Source organism: Petaurus breviceps, unplaced genomic scaffold (assembly GCF_028583685.1).
Source record: "Petaurus breviceps papuanus isolate PSGF00001 unplaced genomic scaffold, PetGlider_PUasm1.0 183, whole genome shotgun sequence".
NCBI lineage: Eukaryota > Metazoa > Chordata > Mammalia > Diprotodontia > Petauridae > Petaurus > Petaurus breviceps.
In genome coordinates, this window is record NW_027185791.1 from 1,563,938 (window position 1) to 1,583,058 (window position 19,121).

Below are 19,121 nucleotides of genomic sequence, written 5' to 3' on the forward strand. Positions count from 1 at the left end.
AGCAAAACTAATCAATATATCCAAACGCCATGCTTGTTCTTTATAATTCTGTGACATTAATTTTTTATTATTTTGTGGTTGCTCTTTCCACTTAACTTGTCATCATCGTGTATATTGCTTTCTTGTCCATTAGATCATGTAAAATTTCCGTGTTTCTGTTTTCATCATATTCTTTATTTCTTAGGGTGTAGTAGTATTCCATTATATTAATGTACCAAAATTTATTTAGCCATTACCCAACTGATAAGCATTTACTTTGTTTCTAATTCTTTATTAACAAAATAAGTGCTATGTAAATATTTTGTTTTATATGGAAATTTTCTTTTTACCAGTGATCTCCTTGGGCTATGGGTTGAGGAGCATGGATTTTTTTTTTTTTGCATAATTCCAAATAGCTTTACAAAATGGCTGTATTGATTCACAAGGTCACCAACAATGTACTAGTGTGCCTGTCTTTACATTACTCCTCCTACATTAACTATTCCCACCTTTTGTCATCTTTGCTAATTTGCTAGATGCAAGATGAAATTTCAGGGTTGTTTTGATTTGTATAAATCTCATTAATAATTAGGAGTCTTTGATGGGACTGTTAATGATTTTGCAGTTTTTTTTGAAAACTGTTCACATCCATTGAATACCTCTATTGAGGATGACTTTGGGATACACACACACACACACACACACACACACACATACACACACTCATAATCATACTCTCCCTATCCCAATGTTTCTGAACCTACCAATTGATAATCAAACACCATTTTTGACCCCCTACTGTCTCATCCCTTATTCCTGCCCTCCTCAACCCAGACCTCTAGTATCTCCTTCTAAAGATACCTTTCTCTTCCCACTGCTCTCTCTGGAATATCTACTTCATAGGTTAAAAAATTGCTTTTGTCTCAAGTCTTTTCCTTTTCCTCTTCTTTCCTCTTGTGGCTCTTACTTAGACCCGGCTCCCTCCTGATGCCACAGCTTCCCTGGCCTCTCTTTCCAGCACTGGTTGCAATTTCCTTGCTTCTCATTGTCATGTCCAGTCTCATTCCATATTTACCACCCAGTCAGATATCTGGTAGCTACTGCCTACTGACCAGCAGAACCCTGCCTTTCTTCAGTGAGTTAGCGCCTGGCTCAGACTTTCTCTCTTCTCCCAACTCTTTGTTCCAGGGGAACTCAGCATGTACATATTTAGACTCTCTCAAACACCCTTAGTTCCTTCCTTCTCTCTTCTCCCCTTACCTGCCCTTCTGCCTTCCTCCTCCTTCAGCTACACATAGATGGTCATATTGTTGTTCTTGCCATCACTCACAATGTCCCACTTTCATCTTTATGAACTCTTGTGATTGTAGTGGTAATTTGAAGAACTTCCTTGTCACTTGATAGGCTTAAGTGAATTTGAGGACCTTCCCTGATTTGAAAATATGCTCTGCCCCCAGTAGGCTGGATGTTGTCACTTGGAGCTGTGCTGGGAGGCTTGTTTTTCAGGAACACCCACACATTGTTACTGTGTGATTGGGCAGTGAGTCATGAGGGCTGTGATGTTCTCTGACCCTGGAGAAGGCATATATACCCTGATGTGATGTTTTGCTTTGGGGCTCACTCATGGGAAGAGTTGTGTGATTGGCCAGATGAGACTTTGAGGAACTGTTGAGTCGTGCATCCCTCCCCCCTTTGAAAACCCAGATGCTGGTGCTTTTCTCTCTGGTAACTAGGTAGGTATGGATGTAATGATCAGACAGCTGGAAGCCTGTCTGTTGTTCTGTTTCTCTGTCTGTATTTTTTCTTTTTGTCTGCTTGTAACTTCTGTTTGCATTTTCTCTGAAGTTCAGGGTGCTGGCTTTCCCCCTCAACTGGGTAACTGATATGTTTGATTAAAGTAAGATTGTTAACCCCTTTTGAATTGCTTTCCTTTAGAAAAGCAGATCAGAGAACGTGTGCTAGCAGCCATCCTGGGTATGCTAGGGTGCTTACTGCTACAGCTCTGAAGTTCCTTATCTGTCACAATTTGTTGTCGTTGCCTCTCTTTCTGCCTTGAAACCCCAGACCCTGTTTTTCATACTTTCTATGATCTTCAAATTGCTTAATCCCTCAGTGCTCTCCCTTACTCTACTGGCCACACTCTCTTCATATCCTCATCTGTAATGTTAATGGAATTTAAGGTCTTCCCCTCCCATTTATAGGCCTCACATGGAGCCCATTAAAGGAAGCTTGCTTAGGGGAGGCTTGCTAGTAGGAAGGTTTTCACACATTTTGCTAATTTCTAATTAGCAAATTGGCACTGAGTCAAGAGGGTTGTGATGCCTTCTGGCTCTGAGAAGTGTATATATACTCTGAGTTGGTAGTTTGCTTTGGGGGCTCCCTTATGAGAAGGATCATGTGATTCCCTGGTCAAGATTCTCAGTGGCCATATGTTCAGAGCTTCCTGAGTGCTCAGAAGTAAAGGGATGTATGTAAAGTGTATAGTTGATTTAGGCAGTCAGAACCCTGTCTGATGGTCTTTATTTCTCTGCTTGTATTTTCTCTGAAATTCGGGGTGCCGACTTTTCCCCTGAACCAGTGAATGTAATGAAAAAAAGATTGTTGACCCCTTAAACAGTTATCTTTCCTAGTAAAGCAGATCAGAGGATCTGTGTTAGCAGCCATCCTGGGCATGCCAGTGTGGTTGCCAACACACCATCCTGACCCCCCTCCCCCTTGTGAATTAGTTCAACTCTGTACTCCTTTTCTCTTGGATTTCTTGCCCCTACATCCCAAATCCAATCTTGCCCTGTCGAATCTCAGCCCTAGATTACTGCCACCATCCACTGCCTTTGTTCCTACTCATGTGCTACTAAACAAAGCTAGAGAAAATCACAGAACTGTACTGTTCCACTACAAACTTTTGTTACATAATCTCAATTGTGTCCCCAGTGCAGTAGGACAATCCTTCTTTACCTCCCTAATTGACTCACTATCCCACACTTCAGAGTGACTTTTCCAAATCGTTTCATCCTTCTTCCATTGTCCCTTGATTTCCCCTCCCAATATCTTCTCAGCTGAGTACTTTGCCTCATATTGTGCCTTTTGGGGGAAACAGAACTGGGCCCCATCCGGATGCCAGTCCCTTTTTCTTCCGACCTGGTACAGTCCCACATACACTTGGTACCCTGCCTTGGTTCCTTCCGTCTTTTAGTTTTCTTCCTGAGTGCAGCTGCATCACCCTGTTCCAGGTCTCTCCAGTCTCCACTTCTCAGACTGCGTGCTTCCACTTTCCTATACCCTCTCCTCTGAAAGAAAGAAAATGAACAGAGTTGAATTCTGCTTGTTGCCACAGAATGGTGAGGTCTTAGGCAGGAACAAGGTGTGCTATCCGAGACAGCAGCAAGAGTAAGGAAATGTTGAAGTGATTCCAGCGAACAAGTTGGTGGTTTGACTTGTGCTGCCATGTCAAACCACGGGGGGAGATGGAATTGAAAATGTGCTGACTGGGCATATTAGGGATTTGGTGCTGCCCTTCTCTGCTGTTAATTAGGTTGTTACCTTGTTAAGTGTTCTTGGTGTCTGAATTTAATGGAGACAGCTACACTTACCTTTTTTTTTTTTTGCTTTTTGGAGGGAAGGCAGGGCAATTGGGGTTAAGTGACTTGCCCAAGGTCACACAGCTAGTTTTTGTGTTAAGTGTCTGAAGTCATATTTGAACTCAGGTCTTCCTGACTCCAGGGTCAGCACTCTATTTACTGTGCTACCTAGCCGCCCCCTGCACTTTCTCTTGGGGAAGTTTTGAGACTGTATAAAATATTTAGTCCACTGTTTTGTTTATGTGACCTTTAAGTTGAATTGCTTTTGAATATTTGGTAGAATTTGCTTGTAAATCCTTTTTGCTCCCCCCCTCTTTTTTTTTCTTTTAGAGTTTGTAGCTTGTTCAATTTCTTTTTCTAAAATTGGGTAAAACTCTGTTTCTTGATCTGTTAGCCTGAATATTTTCAATTTTTGTAAATATTCATGAATTTCATTTAAGTTGTTTTGTTTTATGGGCGAAACAGTTAAACAAAATAGTTTCTTTTAATTTTCATTTGTTGCGAATCTTTCCATTTCATTTTTATACTGATGGCTTTGTTTTCCTTTTTTAAAAATCAAATCTCCTAATTTATTTTTAAGATCTTAGTTATATTTATTTCAGTGAAAGTTTTTTCTGCTTTCAACTTAATCTCTTATTTGATTCTTGGAATTTATATTTTTATTTTTAGTTGAGGTATTTTAATTTGTTGGCATTTTAGTTGTATGACCAATACTTTTATTTGTTTTCTCTTTCTTTTGTTGCTTTAAGTGTTTAGAAATGCAGATTTTCCACTAAGGACTGTTTTGACTATATTCCACAAATTTTGATATGTTGTGTTATTGTCATTTTTTAAATGCAATTATTTATTGTTTCTATAGTTTGTTCTTTGACTCAGTTCTTTAGGATTGTAATTATTTAGTTTCAAAATAAATTTTAATCCTTTCTTCAATGGCTCTTTTTTAAATAAATTTTTTATTGTATGGTGGTTAGTGCATGATGTGTTTATTATTTCTACTTGTCTGTGTTCTACTTGTCTCACATTTATTTGTGAGGTTTCTGAGCCCTAATACAGAGGTTGGCAAACTTTTTCTGTAAAGGACTAGATAGTATATATTTTAAAGTTTGTGGGCCAAGAGTCAGAATCAAGATATTATATGGGCATTTATATAACATGAGAGAAAACAAATTTCAACAAATTTTTATTTATGAAATTCAAAAAATAATAATTGATTATATATTTTTTTGTAATAAAGGTCTAGTGAGAAGAATGGAATTATTTTTGAAAGATAAAATTTCACTTAATTAGGGCTCAGAGTTAGTCTTCCCTAACATTAAATTAATTGTAATTGTTTATTAATGATGTATAATGAGATTTTACATATATTTGAAAATGTTTGCTCAGATAGGTACTGCTAAATACTGATACCAGTCAACAAGCATATGATTTTTATTGAACTGAAAGGCTAATAGTCTTTAAAAGTTTATTTTCTCTGAACACATTTCTTGGACTGCTGCCGTCAAATATGATTGATTTGATTAACTCATGATGGGCAAATGTCTTTCTTTGCCTGGCTAACAGATTCTCTACTTGGAAACTTACTTTGTTTACAGCCTTATTACCATTTTTTATTTTTGTCAAGAAACTTCTATTTTAAATTTCCTAATTTTTCTGATTATGTTTTCCTCTAAGTTAGAAATATTATGACTAGTACTTAGTCAAATAATATTAATGTATATTGCATTCTTTTAGCACAGCTAAGTGTGATTTCATAATAAACAAATACTTTGACATCTAATTTGAAAACAAAATCCACACTGTACTGTATCTTAAAAATGAAACATTCAGTCTACTTCTTTTATTATTTTGACATGATAGGTATGCATTGGTAATGATAAATGTCACAATAGAGCAATATGCCGTCAAGTTACAATCATGTTACTATGATTTGTAATGTTTCTACCATTAGTGAGAAGCAGTGAAAATGCCACATATGGTCTCTGTCACAACTATTCAACTATTCCTTTTGTGATGTGAAAGCATCCATAGGCAATATGTAAATGAATGAGCATGGCTTTTTCTAATAAAACTGTATGGACACTGGCATTTAAATTTCATATAATTTTCATGTGTCACAAAATATGATTCTTTTTGGTTTTTTGGGGGGGCAAGTTTATAAAAATGCAAAATTCTTAGTTCATATGCTATACAGTAATAAGTGGTAGTCAGGTTTGGTCTCTGGGCTGTAGTTTGCCCTCATATGTGGTTAATTTTTCAAAAGGTGCTTTGCACAGCTAAAAAATATGTAGACTCTTTCCTGTTCCCATTTAGTAGTTTCCATAGCTCTGTCACATCTTTTAAAAAATTCTGTTCCTTAACTTCTTCCTTTTCTTGTTGTTTTTGTGGAATTTGTCTAGGTCTGAAAGTAATATATTGTAGTCCCTCACTATTATACTTTTACTGTTTATTTTTTCATGTAACCTGTAGCTTTTCTGTTAAGTATTTGGATGCTGTACTAATTGATCCATATATTAAGTTAAGTATTGGTATTCGTTACTTATGGTATCTTTCACCATAACATTTTCTTTTTTATCTTTTAATTAAATCTAATTTTGCTATTATTTTGTGTCACCCCCTATTGTTTTTGTTTAGTTCAGTTGAAGTATAATAGACAACTTCAGTTCCATATTTTAACTGTGCATCTTTGTTTTTCATGTGTTTCTTACAAACCACATATTATAAGATTCTGCTTTCTAATCCATTCTTTTATCGGTGTTTATCACATTCACAATTATAATCATTAATTGTATACTTATCTCCATTACGTTTTTTTATACTTTTCCACTCATTACTCCCTGCTGCTGCTTTATACCCAAGAAGATAGTGAAAGAGAAGTACACTCAGCTCCAGTGATCCACGCTTGATGGAATCATTCTTCCCCTCTTCTCTATATACAAGGGCTCTGCCTTACTCTTTCTTATTTTCTCTTAAATCCTTCTTTACTCCATTCTCCAGATATGTCTTCTTTGCTTATAGCTAAGCCCTCCTTGAATTTATTTTATCTTATTCACTTCTTCCGGATTCTTTCTTATTTCTCTGTTGAGAAGAATAATTCTTTTCTATTTCCCCATTAAGTTGAATGTATTTCTCTATCAGATTCTTGTAGGTGCTTTACTCTCCTTTGACCACTTCAGAGGTAATTGCAGTTCTAGTGACAAAAGCTTAAGTGCTTGTTCTACCTTTTTCTGTTTATTCATGTCATATTCTACTTGTACACACCGATTAAGTGAAATAATAGTTTCCCTAATCTTCTTCCCCTTTCCTTTCTTCTTTTAAGATAATAAAAACATAGCAAAACCACTCAGGCTTTCTGTCCTAACTTCTGTGGCCCTTGATGACATTAGGATTCTGAGGGTATGCTTATATCATCTCCCCCTATTATAGTGTAAACACTTCATCCTTATATATTCCTTTGTGGTTGCTCACTTGTAGTTACCTTTTTATTTTTATTTTGACTCTTTTGTATTTTAGAGTTTCTACCTAATTCTGGTCTTTTCAAGAGAAATTCTTCAAAAATTCTTCAAAAGCTTCTATTTCATTAAAGCTCCATTTTCCCTCTGTAGAATTATAATGAGTTTTTCTGGGTAAGTTATTTTTGATTGTGGGCCTCTATGTTTTTCAAAATATATTATTCCAATTTTCTATTCCTTTATAGTGGTAGCAGCCAAATTTGTGATCTTGACCATGGCTCCTTGGTACTTGAATTCCTTCTTCCTGGATGCTTGCAGTATTTTTCCTTTGACCTAGAAACTCTGTATTTTAGGTATGATGTTCCTGGAATTTTTCATTTTGGGGTTTCTTTCAGGAGGTGACTGGTGCATTCTTTTTATTTTCATTTTGCCCTCTTATTCCACTATATCTGGTAAATTTTTTTCATGCTTTCTTGAAACATGATAAATAGGTTCTTTTGGGGGCTTGGCTTTTGGGTAGTCAAATCATTTTAAAATTATCTCTCCTTGAGCTGTTTTCTAGGTCAGTTGGTTTTTATATGCGATAACATTTTTTCAGTCTTTTTACTTTATCTTAATATTTTTTGTATTCTCATAGCATCATTAATTTCTCTTTGGGCCATTCTGATTTTGGGGGAGTCTTCTTTGGGTAAGGTTTTGTACTGATTTGTACTGTTAATTTTCTCTTCAAATCTTTCTTCCAAACTCATTTAATTGATAATAACCTAACTCTTAAAAACTCTTGCTTCATTTCTTCTAGTTCTTCTAATTGTTTCTGCTTATAGATGTTTTGGAGTGATTTCTCTTTGGGGTTTATGTCTTGTGTATCTTTAGCATCATGATAGCTCTTTATCTTTTTTTTTTTTTTACTCATTTTGCAGCCTTGCTTCTCAGATTGGGATTTTGTGTAAGGACCAGGCTTCTTGACTTCTGGTAGGCTTGTTGTGGGTTTATCTGGTCCTGGCCTGTCTTCTTGGGCATCCTAACGCTATCTTTTTCAAATACTGATTCCTCTGTTCTTCAGGGATCATAGAAGTACCATGAGCAAGGCTTCTACAAACTTTTGGTGAGTGCTGGGCAGATCAAGGGCACCATCTGATCATTGCCTTCCTAGACTGAACTTTCCCAACCTCAGAACTTGGTTTTAGACTAAATAGCATAATTGCTGATTTACCCCTGAGTGAAGCTTTAGTAGACAATTGCTAGCCCCAATCTTTGTCACCTAGTTCTACAGTTATGCAGGTTCAATAGTGACAAATGGGTAGAAAAGATATGATCTTAAAACCATGGATGCAATTCCAAGATCAGAACTAGCAAACTGCCAGTCCACCCCTGTTCTAGACCCAGGGTTTGAATCTGACATCTCACTCCTCTCTTAGAAGTACAGGACTATAGGCTCACGCCTGGTCTGTCTAGGTTTGCATTTTAATTGCTATTGAGAATTTTGAGTTAATGTATTAATGTTATTTTAGAGGCAGACACTTTTAATCAACTTGAAATTCATTAAAGGTCTTATTAATTGTATAATCATGCTGATTTTGTAGAAATCATAGAAGAGGTTTTTCTCAGCTCCCTTCGGATCATATTTTGAACATAGATAGTTAAAGCTCAATGAATTTCAGTTTCAGTGACTGACCATGTGGAAGACAGTATCTAGTTTTGTTATCCAGGGAAAGAGGGATTTGTGTTTGATGAAACTTGAACGTTCAGTGAAGAACTCCTAAAATAAAATGGGTAAAATTGGGCTACAGATGTGTTCATGCAGCCCTTTGCTAGTGGTTTGGTAATCTATCATTAACCTAGCATGAAAACAGTGTCAAATTTGTCCACAGTCTACAGTGTAAGGGAAAATCCAAATTATTGTCACTAGGGAAAATGAAACTAAATTTGTATCTTCAATTTTACTGTGAATTTTGCATTTGTCAGTGGTTAGGCAGACTGTTTATTTTTATCTGTGTTTCATTCTATATTTCACATTGTCCTCTACTGCTCACTTCCTTTTGGTTTCTTCTCTGCAGCGTGCCTTTTGCTAGCTCAGATGCCTAAGGCCCCAGTGTCTTTTTTTTTTTCTGGGAAATTGGAGGAAAAAAAGGAAGGAAGGGAATAAGACCAGAATTAAGGGGTGTCTGTCTTCTTAATTACACCATCAAAACTTAATCCATCTTATATCTCATTACCTCAGTGCCCTGTGGGTTGACTTCGTATTTTTTGAAGGGGGAGGGAAGGATGGAAGTCTGGATCTTTGATTTAACCAATGTAGGAATTTCTGGGGTGACAGTTCCTCCCACCAGGACAGTTTAGGAACTTGTCTATAATTTCTAGTCTTGAGAGACTGTAACACTGACAGGTGAAATGACTTACCTATGGTCACACAGAACCAATCAAAGGCAGCACTTGAACTCAGGTCTTCCTAACTCTAAGTAAATCCCCTTTAATTTTCACCAGGTATCTCGTCTCCACCTGTTAAAGAATATTTGCAGTGCGTACTAAAGCATTATATAATTTAATGCAAATTACTTAGTATTATCACTATCCGAGTTATTTGTGCTTTTAAGAATTACTGAAGCAAGGACACTTTTAAATTTCTTTAACATAAAGAAATGACTCACTAAATGGTAGGAATTTCAGACATGGTGACTGGCTTTGTAAACACTCCTTAAATCACACTAGATTAACAAAGCTATTGCCTCTTCTTCCTAGCACAAAGAAAAGAACTACCTAGAAGTTCATTAAAAAAACTCAAGCTCAAATCTTAGTGTGACTTACTATTTAACCGTGTGCAACTGTTGTTAATGATCATGGTAGAGTGAAAGCAGCGTGCTATGGGCCTTCCTCACTTTGTCTTGAGATTGATTGCAAGGTGAGCAGTGTTATGCATAAGCTGTCTGTCTGTGTCCCTAACTCTCACCATAAAACGAGCCCATATTCTCTTTCAATTCACTTTTAATTGTTTAGAGAATACAGTGTTCCATGACTCACAGTCAAAAAAAGCACTGGCAAAATATAGATAATAAGAAGATGGATTTATGTTTTGGGGAGAAATTTAGGGTCATTAAAGGAACTTTGCTAAACTAATCGTTTATACAAAGCAAAGGAAGAAAACTAAACTGAAAGAAATACAATCATCAAAGTACTTCCAAGGTTAAAGGTAGAGGTTTTTTCACTCCTCACTTTTTACAGTCATCTGTGCCATGGCCTCCTTATGCCAGTGATGATAATTGAGATAAAATGTAGTTACCTTTAGCACAGACCAGTTTATGTTTAAATTAAAATGCAGGATGGTGTCATTAACCTTTTTGTGATGGAAAAGAAAACTCTTTGATAGAGGCCATGTTTAAGTTTTAAAAATAGGAAATGATTATGTTTTAGCAATTTGCTTAAATTTGCCAGCCAAGATAGACTGTGACTTTAGCTTCATATCAATAAATTGCCCAGTAAATTGACATGCTATTTAGATAAGTTTCTTTTAAAAAAGAAATTGCATAGAATAATGTTGTACTACTTATTTCAATTTAGTAACATTTTGAGACCATTAATTCTTTTACCTTAATATTTTGTGACTCCGATTTTGAAAATGAAGCTTTTTTTCCCATTTTAAAATGAGTGCTCCTGTTTTATTTTTGCATTTAAGGAAAATAACCTTTAAGTTTAATTGACTCTGTGTCAGCTGAGTGATCCTAGCCTACTAGTAGTGATACATTAAGATAAAAATATTTGTGTTATACTAATATGTGATTAGGAATTAGAAGAAAGAAATAGAATTTTCTATAAATGTTTTGTGATGTAGACATAGTAATTTTAAAGTAGATTTTTTTCATATTTTCTTTAAAGGTATTTTATTTGCTGGAATAAAATATTTTATTATAGAGTATACAATTAATTCTATTTGGTAAGAGCAACTTTCAATTGAATTTCAATTGAATTAAATTAGATCTACAAGGTTCATTGCTATTTTTTTTTCACTTTTTCTACTAAGAACATTTTATAGTGCAGACTAAGAGTAGAAAAATAAAAAGGAATGTTAGTTTTGTGTCATCCTTTACGTTTGGGTGATGCTTATTATGGTTACAATAAAGAATAAATCTTTCAAGGAAGGCTTTTAGAAAAGTGTTCCATGCTTACTACTTTCAAATTTCATTGGAAATATATATATATATGTATGTATGTATGTATAAAAATGATATTCAGGCTATCAGTCAGGGGTAAAGGAATTAGTCTTTGAAATCCCAGGTCCTAATCGTAGAAAAGGGGCCCATAATGAGAACTTAAATGAAGTATAAAAATGTAACCATTTGAGGTGAATTTTTATGAGATTTGAACAAACACTTTGAGTGAGTCAGAAGGGAACAAGTATCATTGGACAACAAATTATTAGACATGTCCCAGGATTCCTTTAAACAGTACAATCATGCTGTTTGAAAGCTGGAGCTAGTGAAGACAGAAAGAATTGAACTCTTCACCTCTTGGATGGTAAGAGGGGATTTCCTTCCCTCTCTTCTTTCAGCTCTCTCATCTGTTGTGATGTCTAGCTACAGAATACTACAGAGGGAGACTCCCCATTTAGCAGTTGTAAAGTCAAGTCGAGAGAATTCAGAGCACAACTGGGAGAGCAGAGATACAAGCTTCAGACAGACATGGATACAGAGAGGCAGCCACTTGAGGTCTGAAAAGGAGAGCCAGCTTTGATTCTGGCAATTGAGAATCAGACTGAAGAGAAGATTGCACAAGAATAAAAAGGACATCAGTAACCGCATTTCTGGAATTGTGAATTGTCCCTGGACACATGTGTTCCTTACATGTGCATTGTATATGTGCATTCCATTACCATTGTTAGTGTTTCTTAAGTTTATGTTAACTCTTCTTATTAATACCATTGTATTTGTGGGAGAGAACACCCAATTTATGAGAGGAGTATTGCATACCTACTATTGTTACATCTTTATCTTAGTAAATGCCTTTTGTATGAGCTAACTGTGATTGCTGTCTCACTTTTATTAGAAAGCACACTGGTTGAGGCTCACGAGCCATAATGTTAGAAGTGAATCTAGATCCATAGACTAGAGAATGTAGAATAGCCCCTGCCCTCTGGGAACCCAACCTGTGAATAGGAGGGCCAGATCTGGGGAGCAGCCCAGGTGGGGCTTTAGATAGGGAAGATGAGAGTCAGAGTTTAAAGTTTTCAACTATCCTCCCTCAGTAAATCTGATTTGCTCAGTGAGGGGATCTGCATTTTCATAAATTACCGTTTCAAAGTGAGAAGCTTTGAACATTGGGGAAAAAAGTGAAGGAAAGAATAAGGTGATGCCCCAGAAACCTTTTCATGCTGGAAGCTCATTACAGCCCTAGAATTCACACACTGGTATCAACCCCCATCTTTGTGCTTTTTCTCTTTCTGATTAGATGACTTCTACCAGAACCTCCATTTAAGAAGGATGCCCAAGCCAGCCATGTCCTCATTGCTCTTCAGGCTGCACTCCAGACTTTACCATGCCCTCCTGCCAGGTATCCCTTCATCTCTCCCCTCCCTATCCAGCTTCTCATCTTCCTCCATTAGAATGAAAGCTCTTTGGAGCAGAATCTTCCTTTCTTTCTGCTTCTGTCTGTATTCCCTTTGCTTAACACAGTTCCTGGCACATAGTATGCACTTAATAAAGGCTTATTGACTTTACTTAATGACTAAAAAGACCATCTTTCACTGTGACTGATAGAGATGGTAAATAATATAATAATGTCATCTACATAGCATTTACAGTGTAACTCAAAGATAGGACTTTCATCTACATTACCTCCTTTAATTCTCACAGCAGCTACAGAGTATAAGTGTTATCCGTATTTTCGATGAAGAAACTTTATGGTGAGATTAAGTGCCCTTTCTACTCTCTGCTGTGATTTGATTTTGTTTTTCAACTAGTCTCTTCTTAATGCGGTACCTGGGGTTGGCAGTTTCTTCCTTCTGCATTTGTCTCTCCCAGCTTCCTTCTTGGAATGCACTGAAAAGCATCATTTTAACTAATTGATAAAACTTGAATTTTCTGATTTAAAAAACAAAATTTATGATAGGGTAAAACTTATGTCAGAATATTAGTTAAAAATGTAAATGCATGAACCTAAAATTTTTCAAGACTGACAGCGGAAACCCACATTGTTGTAATGAATTAGATTTGCACATATTACTCATTTCTTATTATTTAAACATTTTATCTTTCCATGATCTGATGTGGAAAATGAAACACATGACTTGCATTTCCCAAATATAGAGTGCTTAGCTATGTATCTGAGATATATTTTGCATTATATTTTCCTTAGCAAGTTTAATGTTTTCATACTCAAGGCCATTTTTCTCAAAAGTGTTAAAACGTATTTGGCCCTACATGTTATTTATGGTTTCTAATGGTGTGTCCTGCTTGCTTCCTTTCATTGTACTGCAGAATTTCTCAGATAATGAATCAAGAAAATTTAGAATAATCAGAAGGGAGTGGAGAAAAAGAGAGTAAAGCACATTTACATTTGTTATTCTGTTGTACAGAAGAGGTAAATGAACTTCTTAGTATAGTGTCATAGATTTAGAAGTAGAAGGAACCTTATACATTGTCTAGTCTTCCTCTTGTTTTATAGATAGTCTGGCTTTTAAATTCAGGACCTCTGACTCCAGATTTAGCACTTTCTACACCATGAAAACACAATAAATTTAGATAGGCTATTACCATGTCTTAAATGTGTTTTTCTGAACCCATTAATACGTGGAGAGCCAAATGTGATCAGTGTCGTTAAGTTAAAAGCATTTGCCCTTTGTATTTATCCTGACTCCAGGTTCCTTCACTCCCGATATTGATTGAATTTTGTTTAAAAAGATCAATAGCTGTAGTAGTAATTAGCATAATAGTGCCCATGAAAACCTCATTTTCACATAGGGGATGCTTTCAATTTTCTTTTTCCCTTTCCTCTTATAGTTTTTAATACAGTCATTCTCCTCATGCATATAATAGTTCCTTATTCTTTTTTCAGAGGAGAAAAAGTAGAAGACATTCCCTAGCACCATTCTACCCTGGTGAATTGGCCTACTCATTACAGCATTTGGTTCTACCTACACTGCAACAAACATCTCTCTTATTTAAAAAAGCGGGTGATGGGGAGAACTGAGAATGAGGAAAGAGAGAAAAAGACTTTTTACATTATTCTGACTCGCAGAATCTCTACTCCTTTTTTAAACTCAAATTAGTTTCACAAGCTTAGAAGAGAAATGTATGATGATGTTAAAGCAAATGGATGTAAAAGCAGTCTTTTTATAACATTTCCATTGATCTGCTTTAATGACATTTTATGCTTCTGAGAGACAATTGCTGATGCTTCTTAATTCTTTACATACTGTTTACTAAAGCTTATCATAAACCATTTGAAACAAATACATCATTGTGATAGAATGAATCACACAAAGCTAGCCCCATAAGAATGTAGCCGGTTGTGCTAGAAAATCCCACAAGGACCACTTATCTTTTCTAGCCATTGTCTTCCCAGGGGCTAAGAATATATAACTGTTAGCAAATTTAGGTTCACTGATGAAATCATGAATGAGAACCAGGCACAGATCCATCCCATCATCTCTGTTCCCCTGAGAACTCTGGTGTACTTCAAACCAATTCAGAAAACATTTAAAATTGCCTACTATGTATACAGCATCGCACTAGTCAGTGAAGCCAAAAAAAAGAAAAGACAGACCTGATGTAGTCCCAAGTCTCTCAGATTTTATATAATCTAATTGTGGTGAAGGTGGGAAGAAGACGACATGTACATAAATGATCAAGCTATAAGGGAGAAAAATAAGAGCAAAGGAAAGGCCCAAGAAAACGCAATGAGAAAGTTGAAGAAAAACAATTTTTCATTTGGAAGGTGAAGTAAGGGATGATGTAAGAGAAAGATTCAAGGAGGTAACAGCTGAATTAGACTATGAAAAAACTTCAGGAGGAGGAGATAGGACATATAAGGTGGGATGAAGACACCCAGATACGTGAGAAATAGTAGAAACAATAGTCCCATTGTCCATTGCCTTCTTTTCTATTTACCTGCAGCAGAATGAAGCTGGAGAAAGTCATGAAACCATGCTGACTGGATCTACTACAAATTTGTCATATAATCTTGACCGGACCCTCCCTGCAGCATAGCAGCTTCTCCCTAAATTGATTCACTATCCCACTCACCACATCAGCTTTCCGAACCCTCCTCAAATTTCTCATGGCACCCCCACCCCAACATTCTCTCAGCTAAGAACTTTTCCTCATATTTCACTGAAAAAAAATGAGGTCATCTGTGGAGAGATTCCTCTTTTCCTTTCTTTTTCCTCCACTTACATACCTTCCCCCTCTATCTTATCCTTCAACCCTGTCTCATGTGTAGAGGTGTGGTGAGTGAAAGATGAAATGACTGAGGAAACAAAGAATTGAGCTTCCAAGCATATTGATTCATTAAGCAGTGCGTGCCAATTACCCAGCAAATCAGGAACAGGGACCTTCCTCACCCTAATGCTGGAACCCAAATACAGAATTCTAAATTCTAAACATTAAAAAATAATCAAATCACACCAGGTAATTGAAAGGAAACAGCCAGGATACAACATTAGGCAATGTGATTTCCAATTGGAGGAAAGATTAGGGACTTTGCAAGTTGGGAGGGGGAGAGTGAACAGGTACAATTCCCTGAAATCAGAAGAAGAGGTGTCCCACTCCCCCCAAGTGTCTGTGAACAATCAAACATGGAAACGTTAACTGATTGATCAATCTGGGACCAGTTTCCAGATAAGACAAATGAGTTGTTTGAGGTGTGTAACCGTGAGAAAACTTACAACTTTCTTCGGCCTTTGACACTGTAGATCACTGTCTTCTCGTTATTCTCTTATCATTAGGGTTTTGTGACACGTTCTCTCCTGGTTCTTCATCTACCTGTATAGCTATTCCTTCTCACTCTCCTTCGCTGGATCTTCATCCTACTTCATGCCCACTCACTGTGCATACCCCTAAAGGCCTGACCTAAGCTTTCTTCTCTCTCTGTTATTGCATTTAGTAAGCTTATTAGCTCCCATGGATTGAGTTATCTTCTCTGTGCATATTATTTTAATATATATTTATTCGTTCTGGCCTATCACCAGACCTCCAGTTTCACATATCCAGCTGACTTTTGGATATTTCAAATTGGACGTATCATAGACATCTTAAACTCAACTTCAGAAAGCTCATCATTTCTCTCCCACACACACATATTCTCCCTCCACATCAAGCCCTTCCCTTCCTAACTACCCTCTAACTGTTGAGAGCATCACCATCCTTTCAGTCACACAAACTCACAACCTGGGTGTCATCTTGGCTTCTCACTCACCTTACACATATCTTCTCCCTTACCCAGTCCTGTCAAGGCTTCCTTTGTAACGTCTCACATATACATACCTTTCTCTCTCCTCTGACATTGCCACTACCCTGTTGCAGGCCCTCATCACCTCACACCTGTATATTGTAATATTACCCTGATTGATCTCCCTCCCCCAGTTGCACCCCACTGCAGTCCATACTCTACACAAATTCCAGTGCTTTGGGGGAAGCACAGTTCTAACTGGCACACACACAGTCAACTGCAGTGGTTTCCTGTTACCTTTGGCATGAAATATAAATTCTTTCATTTATTATTTAAAGCTCTTCACTACCTAGCCCCATTCCACCTTTCTAGCTTTATCATACCTTATTTTAATTTCTTTATTCTATGGTCTAGCCAAATAGGCATTCCTCCTCTTCTTCCTCTGCTCAGTGCCTCTTTACTGGACTACCTCTTGGAATCAGTTCCTAGTTTCCTCTCAGACTTCGCTCAGGTGTCACCTTTTATATGAAGCCTTTCCTGGTTCCCCTCAGTGCTAGTGCCTTTGCCATCAAGATTACCTTGTACCTACTTTTTCTGTGTTTTCTCTCTACTTATATATGTACATCCTTCTTTCCATCCCTATCCCATTAAGACCTGAGCTTTTTGAGGGTAGCGGCTCTTTTGCTTTTGTTTTTATAGTGGAAGGTACTTAATAAGTGTTTGTTGATGTATTGCCTTCTAGAGGCCATCATTCTACAACAGGTAAATTGAAAAGTAAATAAAAAATAATTTGAGGAAGACGCTGTTGCTAAGATAGATGAGAGGGGAGAGATAAGTGAAACATTTTGAAGATACTTTGTCAAGTATGGCACTTGAAGTCATTAGAGCTGCCTCCTTGCCATGAGAATTCTCTTGTAGGAATTGGGAGTTTTGCTTACATCTTCTTTCTGTTTGATGACCTATGCTTATCATCAAACTTCTTTTTCTTCTGTTATTGCTATAGCTGAGATTTCTAGAATTATATAAAATAATGGTGGGGACAGTAGACATCTTAGCTTCTTGAAAAGACATTTTTCAACTATAGAGAATGCTATCTCTCAGTTTTAAAATAGAAATAATTTACAGTGGGGCAGCTAGGTGGCGCAGTGAATAGAGCTCTGGCCCTGGAGTCAGGAAAACCTGAGTTCAAATGTGGCCTCAGACACTTAACACTTACTAGCCATGTGACCTTGGGCAAGTCACTGAATCCCAATTGCCCTGCCCTCCCCCTTCCAAAAAGCCAAAAAAAAAAAAAGTTTACAGTGTTAAGGAAAGTCCATTTATTCCTATGCTTTTTAATGTTTTTTTTTAAAATATAAATTGGGTTGTTTTGTCAGATTTTTGTTGTATCTAGTAATAAAATGTGGGGTGGGATTTTTGTCTGTTTCTATTAACATGTTCTATTTTTATGGTTTTTCTAATGTTAAATCAGTCCTTCATTCCTGGTATAAACTCAACATGCTCATAGAGGATAATCTTTTTAATATGTCATTGTAATGTCTTTCATATTTTATTCAGTATTTTTGCATCTGTCTTCATTAGAAATGGTGGTATATTTACTTTTTCTGGTTTAAGTATTTTCTCAGGATTTTGGTAGACAAAATTCTTTCTTGATTTCTGTAAATAATTTGTGACTATTTGAATTGTTTTAATATTTGATGGAACTGAATAAATCCATCTCATCTTTGTTTTCTTTTTAGTTCTATTATATAGCTTATTTGAGCTCTTTTTGTGAGATTGAGTTATTTCAACTCTTTATTTCTTCTGTTAGTCTCAGTATTTTATTTTTAAACATTCTTCCATTTCATTTAACAGTTTTGTTGCCATATAAATAGCCAACATAATTTCTAACTTTTAAAATTTCTTCATGTGTTTTGAATTCTTTTTTTCATTATGAAGTTGTTAAAATTATTTATTGTTTTGATATGACAAATTTCTATTTTGTATATGTGTCCTTTAAAAAAAATTCTTTTCTACTTTTTTTAGTTACTTGACCAACAATTGATCTGTTATTTCTGTTGATGAAAATATTTAGAAATCTAAATTTTCCTAAAAGGAATGCTTTGACTGGATCACAAAATTTTGATATTCTGTCTCACAGTTGTTATTTTTATTTATGAAGTTATCCACTATTTCCAAAAATTGTTCTATGGCTCTCATATTCCTTAGGCATAAATTATTTATCTATTAATCTCTATTAAGATTTGAGTCTTTTGTTCAACTGCTATTTATTAATTATACTTTTTGTATAGTATATATAGTATATAAAATGTGTTTAATAATTTTTTTTCATTTAATTATGAGGTTTTCTTACCCTTGAAATATGCAGTTTTTGTAGACATCATACATAACCAAGAAATATGTATACTTCTTTTGATTCAAATTCAGTATCCCCAGAAATCTATTATATGTAGCTTTTAAAATCCTTAACTACTTCCTAATTTATCTATTTTTTTAAAGATATGTCTAGGTCTGAAAAGGGCACATTGTGGTCTTAGACGATTATAATTTAGTTGTCCATTAACTTTCCCTTTAAGTACTTAAATGCTATGCCATCTGGTACATATACATTAATTATTGACATTACTTAATTATTTATGATGCCTTTAAGTATAATGTAGTTTTCTTTCTTATCTCTTTTAACCATGTCTCTTTTTTGCTGTGGCCTTGTCTGAGATCATGATGGATACCTCAGATT

The 19,121-nt window shown here is 35.9% G+C and overlaps 1 protein-coding gene across 23 annotated transcripts in view; it reads left to right on the forward strand.

The window, feature by feature from the left end:
- The window catches only part of SEMA4D (semaphorin 4D), a 191,849-nt gene that overhangs the window by 76,791 nt on the left and 95,937 nt on the right, over window positions 1-19,121 (forward strand). For 14 of the 23 annotated variants that reach the window (XM_069087798.1, XM_069087796.1, XM_069087782.1 and 11 more), the window contains one exon: window positions 12,446-12,547. The exons of the other annotated variants lie outside the window; for them this stretch is intronic. The gene's annotated coding sequence lies outside the window, so the exon portion shown is untranslated. The remainder of the gene's footprint in view (window positions 1-12,445; window positions 12,548-19,121) is intronic. 23 annotated transcript variants of the gene reach the window in all.